At 48.2% G+C, this 11,751-nt stretch overlaps 1 protein-coding gene across 5 annotated transcripts in view; it reads left to right on the top strand.

The window, feature by feature from the left end:
- ACTN4 (actinin alpha 4) overlaps positions 1 to 11,751 on the top strand; it is a 70,817-nt gene that overhangs the window by 4,418 nt on the left and 54,648 nt on the right. The gene's annotated exons all lie outside the window — the stretch shown is intronic.

Below are 11,751 nucleotides of genomic sequence, written 5' to 3'. Positions count from 1 at the left end.
GTGCTGTTAAACTCCCGAGATGCAGTCAGGGAGGTCATTTAAGAGGTGCGAGTGCACTCTCAAAACGTCTTTTTAATCAGATTTCAGGGGAGCAGGGACCAGTCTGCATTCTGGTCTTAAGCCTCTGGGGTGGGGACCTCTGTCATTTAAAATTTAAACACGTACTCCAGCCATGGCAGACTTTGGCCAGACGGCACTGTTTTTCAGTTACCTGAGTGAGTAGCAAGAGTAGCAGAGGACAGTAAAGCGAGTGGAACCAAAAGAGAATTGATTTGAGAAGGCGCAAGGAATTTTTGAGACTGTTGAGATGAATACGTTTGGCTTTTGCTGTATTGGTTGACAGTGTGCTGGGATTTGTACAAGCCTTTGGCCAAATCTTAGGGTTCTTAAAACAAGGATTCCCTTACTGCCTCCACTGGGGGGGAGGGGAAGGGCAAAAATAATAAGCGAGCAGCAGTTTGCTCTAGTTATCAATTGCTCCTTCAAGTTTTCTGAATAGCTAAGTAGCAACATGTTTAGCTCTTCCCTGGCATTTTGTATATTTTAACTTATTTACTGTGTGTGAGAGAGAGACAGAGTGTGCACGCGAGCAGGGGAGGGGCAGAGAGAGAATCCCGAGAAGGCTCTGCACCGTCAGCTCAGAGCCTGATGCCGGGTTTGAACTCACAAACTGTAAGATCATGACCTGAGCCAAAATCAAGAGTCAGACACTGAACTGACTGAGCCACCCAGGCACCCCTAGTATATTCTAGACCAGTGTTTCCCCCCAGTTTATCCCTGTTTCCTTCCCTTAGTGATGTCCGTAGTCTCATCAGTCACATTCAAGTCCCTTCCCTCAGTTCACTCCCACTGCTTTTATTTATGTATTTGTTTTATGGAATAACAAAATACTCATGTTACCTTGTTTAAGCTCCTCTTCACCCCTTTTCTTTTTCCATGGAAATAAGAGGCAAGTGATAGCAAGGTGGTCATTCAATGGCAGTGGTGGCTGAAACACAGGTAGGTAGGCAGGCAGAAGTTTCTGCTTGAGCACATTTCAAATTCTGTCATCCATGGAGGTTTGAAAGAAGTCTTTATAGCACGGGTGGTTTGAGAGTCCAAGATTAGTCCTCGTTTAGGATGAGTTTAAAGTTTAAAACATCAAAGCACAGTTATAAGGAAACTTAGTTTTACAGTGTTGGCAGTCTAGACGCCAATGGCCAGAATTTGTTATAAAGTGTCCGAAAGTGGCACAGTAACATGTGCTTTTCTTCAGGAAGGTTTATGAGTTACATTTTAGTCACTATCTCAGGTATCAAGGAGTGTTGGGGTTAGTGGATCAAGAGAAACAATCGTTTTAAATTCCAGACTCTGTACAGAGTCATCTTATTGGGTGGAAAATTAACCAGCTGGCTGGGAGGAGAAGGATCTTGCCTCCCTCCATCCAGAAAGTGAAATCTTCATGTGAATTTAACTGGCAAGGGTGTCTTTACATCCGTGCTGGTGGGAAGTTTTATCCAAGTAGCGGTCTCCCTGGGATTATAAAAATCTGAGACATTTGTCTTGGTGTTGTGCCTTTTTTGGTTGTGTTCTTTCCCGTCCTTCCCCCTCCCCTTCCTCTGTAAACAATCGATGCATTAACTTGGAATGTCCAGGGAAAGTCTTGAAAAGCTGGTTGGTGTAACTTGGTTGCCTTCTCTTTAGTGTGAGCAGCAGTTACTCTGGAAGAAGCCAGTGGCCTTTTTCTTAGGTGTACTTTATTGAAGTGACTGGGAAGCCAATGGATTGAGCTTATTTGGGATTTGCTATTTGCCGCCTATTTCTGTGCTGGCATCTGCATTTCTGGGATGAGCCCCATCCCCCCAAGAGTGAGGAACCATCCTGTGTTTCCAGAAGAGACGTGGTTCCCCCAGCCAGAGGAGCTGCCGCCCCTGCCTCCTTGCACCTGCCCTTGTCTCCCTGTTTCCTAAACTTTAGTCATTTGTGATTTTTTCATACCATTTAAAATTTTTTATACACTTAAAACTTTCTTTAAGTCAATTTGCCTTAGTTTTAAAAGGAAAAGTTATATAAGTATGATAAATGAAAAACTCAGCCTCCCTGGCCATAAATAGAAGGAAACTGCAAAAATAAACATGCTGAGAACCAAACAATGTCCTTAAATTCTAGCTAAGTTTTATTCCCGCTGAAGGCTCTGGGCCTGAGGCCTGCTCTCTCTGTTAAAAAGAGGGATTGGCAAGTGTCAGTGAGGTGCTAAAGACCACAGTACCAAGCAGAGACTTTCTCTTTGAAGTAATCAGAAGGTTTACAAGAATATCAAAGGAATAAACTCATGGTGATTCAAGGGTTAATGTAGGATGTGAATAATCCTCAAAATCTCCCAAGTGTGCATGCCACACTTGGAAAAAACGATCTCATTCAACCCCGGAAACATTCCGGGCAGAGTGACTTACCCAGGAACACACACCCCACCGTGCTGTACTTGAACACATCACTCAAGATCACAAGACTCTGGATTTATCTCTGCTTTCAAATGTTAGGCGTTTTTGTTTGTTTTTGAAGAAAGCAGGGCCACTTTGTAAATACAAGAATTGTGGGCTTATCGCTTGCTCCTCACACAGCTTTCTTTTTAAGGCTCTGGCTTTCTTACACATACACACTGAAAGTTTGGCTGCCCCCAGGAATAAACTGCACTGCTCTCCTGTTTGGGTATCTGAATCTTAGATTCTAAAAGGAAAGCAGTGCCCTCCTGCCGAGTTAAGAAAGGCTTATTTAAATGTTTTTCTTCCAAATAGCAGAGCAGAACAGATTCTTTGTTTTCCAGTGGAACTATGGACACAGGGCAGAAGTAGTTGGAAGTGGCCGTTACTACTTGGGGAACACAATGAAGTCATCTTGGGAAATATCGTTGACGGTGTTGAAATGATTGAATGGGATGCTAGAACACCAGCCACACAATAGCATTTGTGTCTTCAGCTTCGGGCAGGAATAAAGAAGACATTGTGGTTTGTTTTATGCTTTTTAAAGTCCCCCCCCCCCCAAGGTGTGGGTCTGAGTGATGTCTGTCACTGGCTTTCTAGTGGGTTTTTCTTTTCATCTTTCCCCCCCTCCTTGATGGCTGTTGAGAGTGGGTGGAAGCCACATTTCTAGGTGGATGGGAGGCCGTGCCAGGGGCAGGCGGTAGGCCTTGCTCCTCGTTCTCCACAGATGAAGAGAACACATTTGGTTTTTTAATCTCCAAAAAAGCCTAAGATAGAGGGTTTTCATATCCTACCTCCCGAGTAGTGACTCTGATTTACAAATATCTTAATTAGCAGCCATCCAGGAGGGGGGCATAGCAGGAAGTAAAATGGATATATTTTTTTTCTCTTTTTAAAAAAATTATGTATATTTCATTTCGATGGCAGAGAAGGCCAATTTGAGATTAGAAGAACCATCACGGGAGGAAGCTTGAAAGTGATTCAACCACCAGCCATGCTGGGAGGCTGAGGGGGTGTCACTCTAGGAGAGTTTGTGGGTCTTCAACCTGTGTTATTGAAACGACAGGCTTTTACCAAATGCCGAGGGTGGTGTTGGAAGTCTGCTTCAGTCAGTGTCATTGCCTCAGTCTGTGCGTGTGTAATAGTCAACATGTAAGTCTCTGTGATCAAAATCTGGGTATGAGTAAAAGGTGTTTAGTTGATGTCACCATGGAAACTGAGTCACTTATTGTTTTGGGGAGCGCCTCCATCCCAGAGGCAGCACTAATGGTGGAATGTTGGGCTGTTGGGCAGAAATCTGCCGCCAGCCGGTCTCCCAGGAAAGTCTCCACAGGCACCGTGGCCGTGCTGGGTGGGTGGATGAGAAGCTTGTTTCCTGGTGCAGGAATCGGGCCGGGCCATTTTATCCCTGAAGGGCGTGCGTTTGCGCATGAGAGCGGGAGAAGAAAAAGAGTCAACCATGAAAGCCACTGTTGGCTTTGTGGCTGGGATGTGTGCTTTTTCTCCAGGCATTTAGAGTTGGAATCCCAGCTATGTGACTTCTTAATAGCAGGGCAGAATGTGCCTGCATCTTTTGCCTGCTTTCACAAACACTGACAAATTAAAAAGAACTCTGAAGTTTCCAGCAAATCCCAAGTGCAGTTCATTCCATGATAACATTAAAAACAAAAAAATCTACATCCTTCCTACCCCAACTCTGACAGTAAATAAACTTTTTTCTCCCTGTTACTTCCCCCTCTTTCCTTTAAGGGATTGAATACCTTTACATTAGACTCTGAATCTGATGAAAATATTTAAATGCTTTTACAAAGTACTTATTTGGCTCTTGCTGGCATGGATTGTGTTTGGAAGAGTCAGGTTTTCTGTTTTGTTTTGTTTTGTTTTTTTAATTTTGTAGGCTTGTATGGTCTTCCAGTTCTGCCTTATGATATAAACTCAGTTTCAGAATTCAAAATGTCTGGAAGCAGCTGGTTTTCCAGGCTGGTTCAAGGGCGGTCTGATGAATCAACCCTTCTTACAGGCTGTCTGCTAACCAGTCCTGGAAGGTCTCCAGACGGTAAACATCACCAGGATTGTGAGGCAGGTTTTTTTTTCTTTTTTTTTTTTTTTGGTCATTTGAGCTATGCTGCCAAGTCTGGGAGGGTTTGACTTTCTGTAAAACAGAAAGGTCTGTATCAAGATGTCTTTTTCAGAGATGTCAGGCCTGAAGTCACCCAGCGCTATGTCTGCTGGTAGAGTGAGAGGAAATACCTAGCCTGATTTGGGGAGTGCATTCTTGACCATTTTGGGAAACCGATTTTCCCCTTCCTTTTGTAACTTTCTTTAACTCACTGACACAAAGGCAGTCTGCAGAAAAGAATCCAGTCCGGCCATCCATTCTAGGGTCGGTTGGCCCCAAGCTGCGTAATGTCAAGGAGCGGCGCCCGGCTCTTACCTGCTGCCCAGAAACCCCCTAGAGATTCAAAGGGAACAAGCTTTCACCATAAAAATAGAAGACTCACTGCTCATTGAGTTCTCTTTTTGCAGCTACCTTAGACTTGAGAAAGTTCTGGGCCTCTTTAATAAACAACCACAAAGCAATGCTTGCCAAATACGGCCTGCTCCAGGGCTACAGGGTTAGCTTAGGAGACAACTTTCTTGCCTAAAAATAAATGCGTGTTCCTATCAAACATTCCAAGCATTGTTTAAACATGAGACTTCTGAGTAGTAGTTCAGGCTTTGTGGGTTCACTTATATCAGAATGTGGGCAGTTTGGGGAGCCAGCTCCCCATTTTGGGATTGGCCAGTGGCCACCAAGGAAATCAGATGACCAAATGCAAACCATCTTCCATCTCATTTCTGTATATTCTTGATCTATTTATAGGCTGATGGGGGAGACAGAGAGCAGGCATATAAGCAAAACTAGGCAATTTCAGACAAGATGGTGTGATGGGGGTGTCAATTAAATCATAATAATCGCTAGCGTGTTACCCTGTGCTCGACTCTACCCTACGTGCTCTACCTGGACTGCGAGGTAGGTGTTGTTACCCTAACCGGACAGGTGCGGAAATGGAAGTTTAAGTCACTTACTTGAGTGATAGTGCCAGGATTTGAACCTGGAAGGTCTGGTTTTCAAGCCTGTGCTCCTGTATCTACATATACTACAGTCTGGTGATTGGGAATGGCTTGGGGAGAGGTGGGTGAGGGGACTAGGGCACAGCGCAGGCACTTTCGATCAAGAGGAAGATCTTGGAAGACATGATATTTTAGCTATTCCCTAAGGGATGAGGGAGGGAGCCAAGAAAGCATTATGGGTAGGCTGTTCCAAGCAGGGGGACGAATGTGTGGAGGCCACGAGGAACAGAAAGAAGGCCAGAGTGGCCAGAGCAGGGCATGTAGAAAAGACAGAGCTCTCTCAGAGCTTGTTTGTTGGAAATGGCGATGAGGCCTAGAGTCTACAAATTCAGTGCCTCTTCGATTCCATTAGTCCAGGAACCTCATGCTTCCAGGATTCTGGCCCTGCACCCCTTTCCTCTCGGGGCCCCTGGACCGGCCAAACCAGAACTGACTTCTGAAGTGGGAATCCTGGGACTGTGGAGCATTAAACTAAACAAAAGCTTCAATTATCTCTGTGCTCATTGCTGCAGTAGACACCTGTGTTTGATTAAAGCGTTGGTAACTTTTGAATCTGGCGTTTTACAGCACCGTGGACTCATGTGGCCTTGTACTGTCTCTCGTAGAGAACTTAACTCTTACCCTCTGAACAAATTCCAGTCCCCTTCAGTCCCATCAAGAGGCCGCTTGATTTATAAAGCATCTCTGGTAAAATGTTGTGGTTGCCTCTTTGAAGTGGGAAGCCAGGGAGCCTGATTTTTTTAACTGGCTCTTCTCCTGGGACTTCCCTTTCTCTGTAAATCCCTCTTCCATTTACTCAGTATTTCCGCCTCATTTCTTTTGGTCAGGTGCAGCCGTAGCTAGCGTGGTCCTAGTTCCGGGAGACCTACATGCAGGCTGATTGGTTCTGAGACGTTCAGCTTTCCGTACCCCACTGGAAGCCAATCCAGTAACACCGTGGATTTCATTTTGCCCATGGCTCCCCATCTGAAGGCACGCCTGTCAGACTAGTTATGTGGCTTTCACTCAGGGTGGGAGGAACAGCGAAACAGCTCTGGGCTGTCGGTGGACACTGTGTACACACAGCACCCAGCAAGAAGCTGAGTTCACAGACCGTAAAGCGTCCACCTTGAACGTGGGCTGGGATTCCCTTTGGCCTTCCCTTTGTGCAAGTCGGCAGCAAAAATCAGCCCTGTTGACAGACTAGAAAGGAGTGAATGAATATGAAACCACCCTGTGATGGCATGGCCAGCCAGCTTCTTGGGCTGGAAAGAAGATGGCGAGGTTTCCACTCTCCTGGCAGAATACCCATGTGAACTTGTTAAATCTTTTAAGTAGCTGTATAGGAGGGGAGATAAGTGCATGTGTTTTTACCCTTATCCCCTTAAATACAAAAATAAAACCTCCCCTTTATAAAACCAGTTCAGAGTGGGAAGAAAGTGTAATGGCAAATGGAAAACGTGGCCAATTATATGGAGTCCTACCCCACGTTTGGGATACAGCTGTAAGTTTCCACGGTGGGTGGCTTATTATGCATTTATGCTGAGCTGAACCTGCTCCAGGCTGTTCCTGCAGATAGAAAAGGAAAGCCTTGGGGGTGGGGGGGGTGGGGTGGGGGTGAAAGAGCTGTCTCTTTCCATCACACTGTAAAGACTCAGAAGGTCTTTTGAAAGACTTTAGCACTTGTCACTTAGGTAGCAGAATTGGGGGCCGCAGAGCAAAGTGGGTCTGCATTTTATAGCCAGCCAGCATGTTGTGTAACATGAGTTGGGGCTTCATGGGCTGTGGAGTCCAGCACTCAGGTAGAAACATGACCGGCAGGGCCAGACAGCAACCCTCGCTGGGCCCCTCTGCAGAGCGGAGCTCTGCACTGAGCCTTCAGGGGTATGAGAGAAACCGGAGACCTAGCCCATGCTCTCAAGGAGCTCACGGTGTAGATGGGGAGAGAGCAAAGCCGCATGAGACTTCAGAAGGACACTAAGCGGCACGCCGACGAGCCCGCAGCACTCTAGCTGTGTCGCGGGAGAGCAAAGGGGTGAATAAGGGCAGGTGGGGTCAGTCATGGAAACTTTCATAAAGGAGGTGAGTGTTCAGGAGGGGTCGGCCTTTGCCCCAGCTGTGCGCAGGTTTCTGGGGGAAGTATTAGGGGGTCTCTTGTGTGCGACTGAACAGTAGCCCTTAGATGTGTCTTACGAGCAGTCCTACCACTTCCTTCCGCTGATGAGCGTTGTCTTTGGGGAGTTTCACGTTTGAGGCTCCATGCTCGGTATATCTTAGCCATGCCTTGAAACCTCTGAACAGCCAGATCCCAGGGTCCGAATCCATATCCGTTCACAGGGCCTGTCACTTTCGCGGCTGTCGTGGGCAGGCCAGATGTCCCACGTGGGAGTCTGCCCTAAGCCTTTCCAGGGCATTTGTCTTCAGCTTGCTGATGGTCCCTTCACAATAAGCACAGGCCTGAGAAAAAGAGAGAGAGAGAGAGAGAGACTAGCTTCTTTGGTCCAGGAGTCTCTCCAAGCCTTGCGCCTCGTGGCCCATCCGGGTGTGTGATGTCACCACTGCCTCCTAGTCCAGATGACCACTCAGTTCTGTACTGAGATCACAGAAATGAGTAGGGTTGGTCCCCGACAGCCTGGTTGGTTGGTGTGCCACAGTTAACATGCTGTCCCTGGAATGAGGGTGGCCTGGAAGCGTTCTGCCTTGAAAGTTTATTCTTGCCTGCCAAGCTCGGCTTACAGGTGCTATTTTTTTCTTTAAATAAATGCCTTAGAGCCGGCTTGTGGAACTTAGACTTCCCATCCCAGGAAATACTCCAGTGTGTTTAAAAAAAACCAAAACACCATTCATTCAGGTGCTCATGGCCAACTGTGTGACTCAACTAGTGCAGTGCCCTTGATATGCTTTTCCAAGATTGACATACTTGAGTTACAGTCTGTGGCCCCACTGCAAGATAAGGTCAGGGTGGCTGCCCCATGCCTCGTTCTTTGTGTGGTTCCGGGTTGGGTCTTTCTCCCTTCAGTCATGATGCTTGAGAGCTGTGACACAGCTCGGCTCATGCAGGTGAAGTAGCGGCTGAAATCATCCAGTAGGACCTGGCCTCCTCCTTTAGACTGCCTGGGATCAGTAGGTTTGCTGTGGAAGGATTTGGTGGCAATGGTGAGGGGGGCAGGTGTCCCCCGGAATGAGCCAGTCTTTGTAGCTTGGCACCTAACTCTTTGTGCCGTTATGGAGAGAGAGCTGCAGAATAGTAGCAGAGCCGGTGTGTTTCTTTATCCAGCTTACGATGGCTGCAAGGCGGGGTCTGCCTGACCATCCTTCAGGGGGAACTTTTCCCCACTTCTGAAAGGCTGCAATGGAAGTGGACTTCCTTCGAGGACAGAACCTGGGGCTCATCAGTTGTCGTTGGAGAATGCTGGCTCTGCCCACCTTTTGGGAGAGCTTTCTGGGGGAGGAGTTGCAGAATTTATAGGGTCACCAAGTTTCATGCGCGAACCCAGGCTCTGGGAAGAGCTGCCTGCTTAGCTAGTGGGTTAACCGATAGCACCCAGCCTACCCACCAGACTAGAGGAGGCGGCTCAGATGTCACTGGGATTCAGGCTGTCTCTTGGCCCAAGCAGCTGCAGCCTGGGAGGGGGCGTTGAGGGTGCTGAGCTCCTGTGGGAGGGGGTTCCTGCGCTTCCATCTCCATACTTGGTTCTGGTGACGGGACCAGAGGAAGTGAAGGGTGTGCGGTGGGAGGAGGGTCAGAGCACAGCCTTTAGAGGGAGACAGACCTGGGTTCTGCACCCATGCCCTCCACCTACTGGCTGTGTGACCCTGGGCAGGTGATAGAGGTTAAACCTCAGTGTCCTCCTTTGAACAGATCATCATCCTACCTCAACAGGCTGATTCTAGAATTAAATGAGATAGTATATGCAAAACACCTGGCCCAGTGCCCGACATTGTGCTCAATAAATGTAGCTTCTTAATGATTACAGCGGCTCACCATCCTGCGTGCAGGTGGGCCCTGCTGCTCGCATCTTCTCTTTTTTTTTTTAAATTTTTTTTTCAACGTTTTTTATTTATTTTTGGGACAGAGAGAGACAGAGCATGAACGGGGGAGGGGCAGAGAGAGAGGGAGACACAGAATCGGAAACAGGCTCCAGGCTCCGAGCCATCAGCCCAGAGCCCGACGCGGGGCTCGAACTCACGGACCGCGAGATCGTGACCTGGCTGAAGTCGGACGCTTAACCGACTGCGCCACCCAGGCGCCCCTCGCATCTTCTCTTTAAAGGAGTTAAAGGGACCTGCTGAGACCTGCAGTTCAGTGGAAAGCCACAACATGTGCCCGCATTCCTAAGGTGCCCCCCCAGGGAGCTCTGAACCCTAAAACCTAGCCAGTACCTTCAAAGACGAATCCTCTGTCAAGTGACAACCCGCACTTGAGCCGTAAGTGACACAACCTCTCCCCAGCTTCTGAGGCTATCTGTGCCTCATTGCCTAGGAGGTAGCTTCTTGTTTCTGAGTTGCGAGTCCTGAACGGTTTCGTGTCTGGATGAGCCATAGGCAGTGCTGGCAAGGCTTTTTCATGAGTAACACACAGCTTGTTATTAAGTTTGGGATAAGCCCAGGGGCTCTTTCCCTGGGTCCCCTTCTTTCCCTGTCCCCTTTCCTGCAAAGCAAAAAAAAAAAAAAAAAAAAATCTTTATCCAGTCAAATTAGAAACAACCTCCAGCTTCGGGTCAGCCTGCTTTCTCTCAACTGGTAAGATGTAGAAAGAGGAGGAGCCTTTCGCTACTAACCCCCAAAATAATGATCCAGAAATGCTATCAAACGGCATAGAGGCGTTCGGGAGCCTGCGCCCAGTTGCTGACCCGGAACGTGGGACCTTCTCTAGGGGGCTTAGCAGAGCCATGCCCCTTTCAGGCTCCTTCCCCGGTGCTTCTCACGCCTGCCGCTCCATCCTCTTTACCGCCTTCCTCCTGCCCCCCCTTCCCGAGGTCACTTCCTGATGCCATTCCTCAACTTAGCCCCTATCCCCCCCAAAAGCAATCAAATCCATAACCTAATAAGGCAAAAGAATGAGGAGAATGTCCGCCTCCCAGCCTCTCCCCTAACAGGGCGCAGGGCCGCAGCAAATTTGGAAATTGGAAAATGTTACAATGGAGGGGGCAACTGACTGGTGGGAGGGCTGGGCGTGCAGGCGGGACCCTGCCGGAGGGCCACCCGGTTTGCGCCTTCCAAATCCGGCCGTGCACACCCCTCACACGGTAAAGTGTACCGAAAGTAACAGCTAAGTCAGCTGCACCTCCTGTCGGGATTCTCGCAAGGAGGAGAACCGGAGAACCGAAGGCACCGACATGAAGAGTCCTCAGTGGGAACCCCCTCGGAGAGGCACCCCTCGGTCACGACTGGGACTCTGCAAATCCAAACACTTTCTCCCTCTGAGATGAGCAGTTTTCTTCCCCTTGACTGTGCCAGGGTTAATTTAGCCTGAGCGTTAATTAAAACATGTCGACACTTAGAGTGGGGCCCCCCCAGAAACCTGTCACCCCTCCTACATCATTATCCTGGGCAAATTGACCTCTGACGCAGTTTCCATTCTCCACTCAGGAGGAGGAACGAGCCCCTCTCTGCCTGGGAGCCTGGGGTGGGGTGGCTGGCTGGGCCAGACCTACTTTGTTTTGGAAGGTCAAGCTTAGTAATTAACCTGAACGCTTCTGGGAGGGGGGTGAAGGAGAAGGAACCAGCGCTAAAGATGTGCCAGGTCTTTCAAATTGCTAATTATCAGCAGGCATGAGGTCATCCGTAAATATATCTAATTCTTTAGCTGTAATTAAGGCACTCATTAAAAGCGCAGGGAAGTTTTGTTTTTTTTAAAGGAAAAAACACAAAAAGCCTTTGTTTCGACTTGACAGGATGGCTCAAAACAGGCGGAGGACTCAAGGCACAGGACTAGTTTCCTGCCTTAAGAACCTTTACAGGAAATTCACTGAAAACAATATTCTTGACCCTGCCAAAGAGGCAAACCTGGGGTGATGTCATTGTTTGAAGCTGTCACTGTGAGCCTGGCTTTGGGGGAGGAGGGTTGGTGGGATTAAAAAAGGAGTATGAGAGAGAGAGAGAGAGTGTGTGTGTGTGTGTGTGTGTGTGTGTGTGTGTGTGTGTGTGTGTTTAGCTGTCTGTACAAGAGGCAAGTCCATTGAAAAGCAGGGCAGGA

Source organism: Panthera pardus, unplaced genomic scaffold, assembly GCF_024362965.1.
Source record: "Panthera pardus isolate Hobbes unplaced genomic scaffold, ASM2436296v1 HiC_scaffold_18, whole genome shotgun sequence".
In the NCBI taxonomy this organism is placed as follows: Eukaryota; Metazoa; Chordata; class Mammalia; order Carnivora; family Felidae; genus Panthera; species Panthera pardus.
The sequence above is the reverse complement of the archived record's forward strand: the minus strand, read 5'-3'. Positions and strand labels throughout refer to the sequence as shown.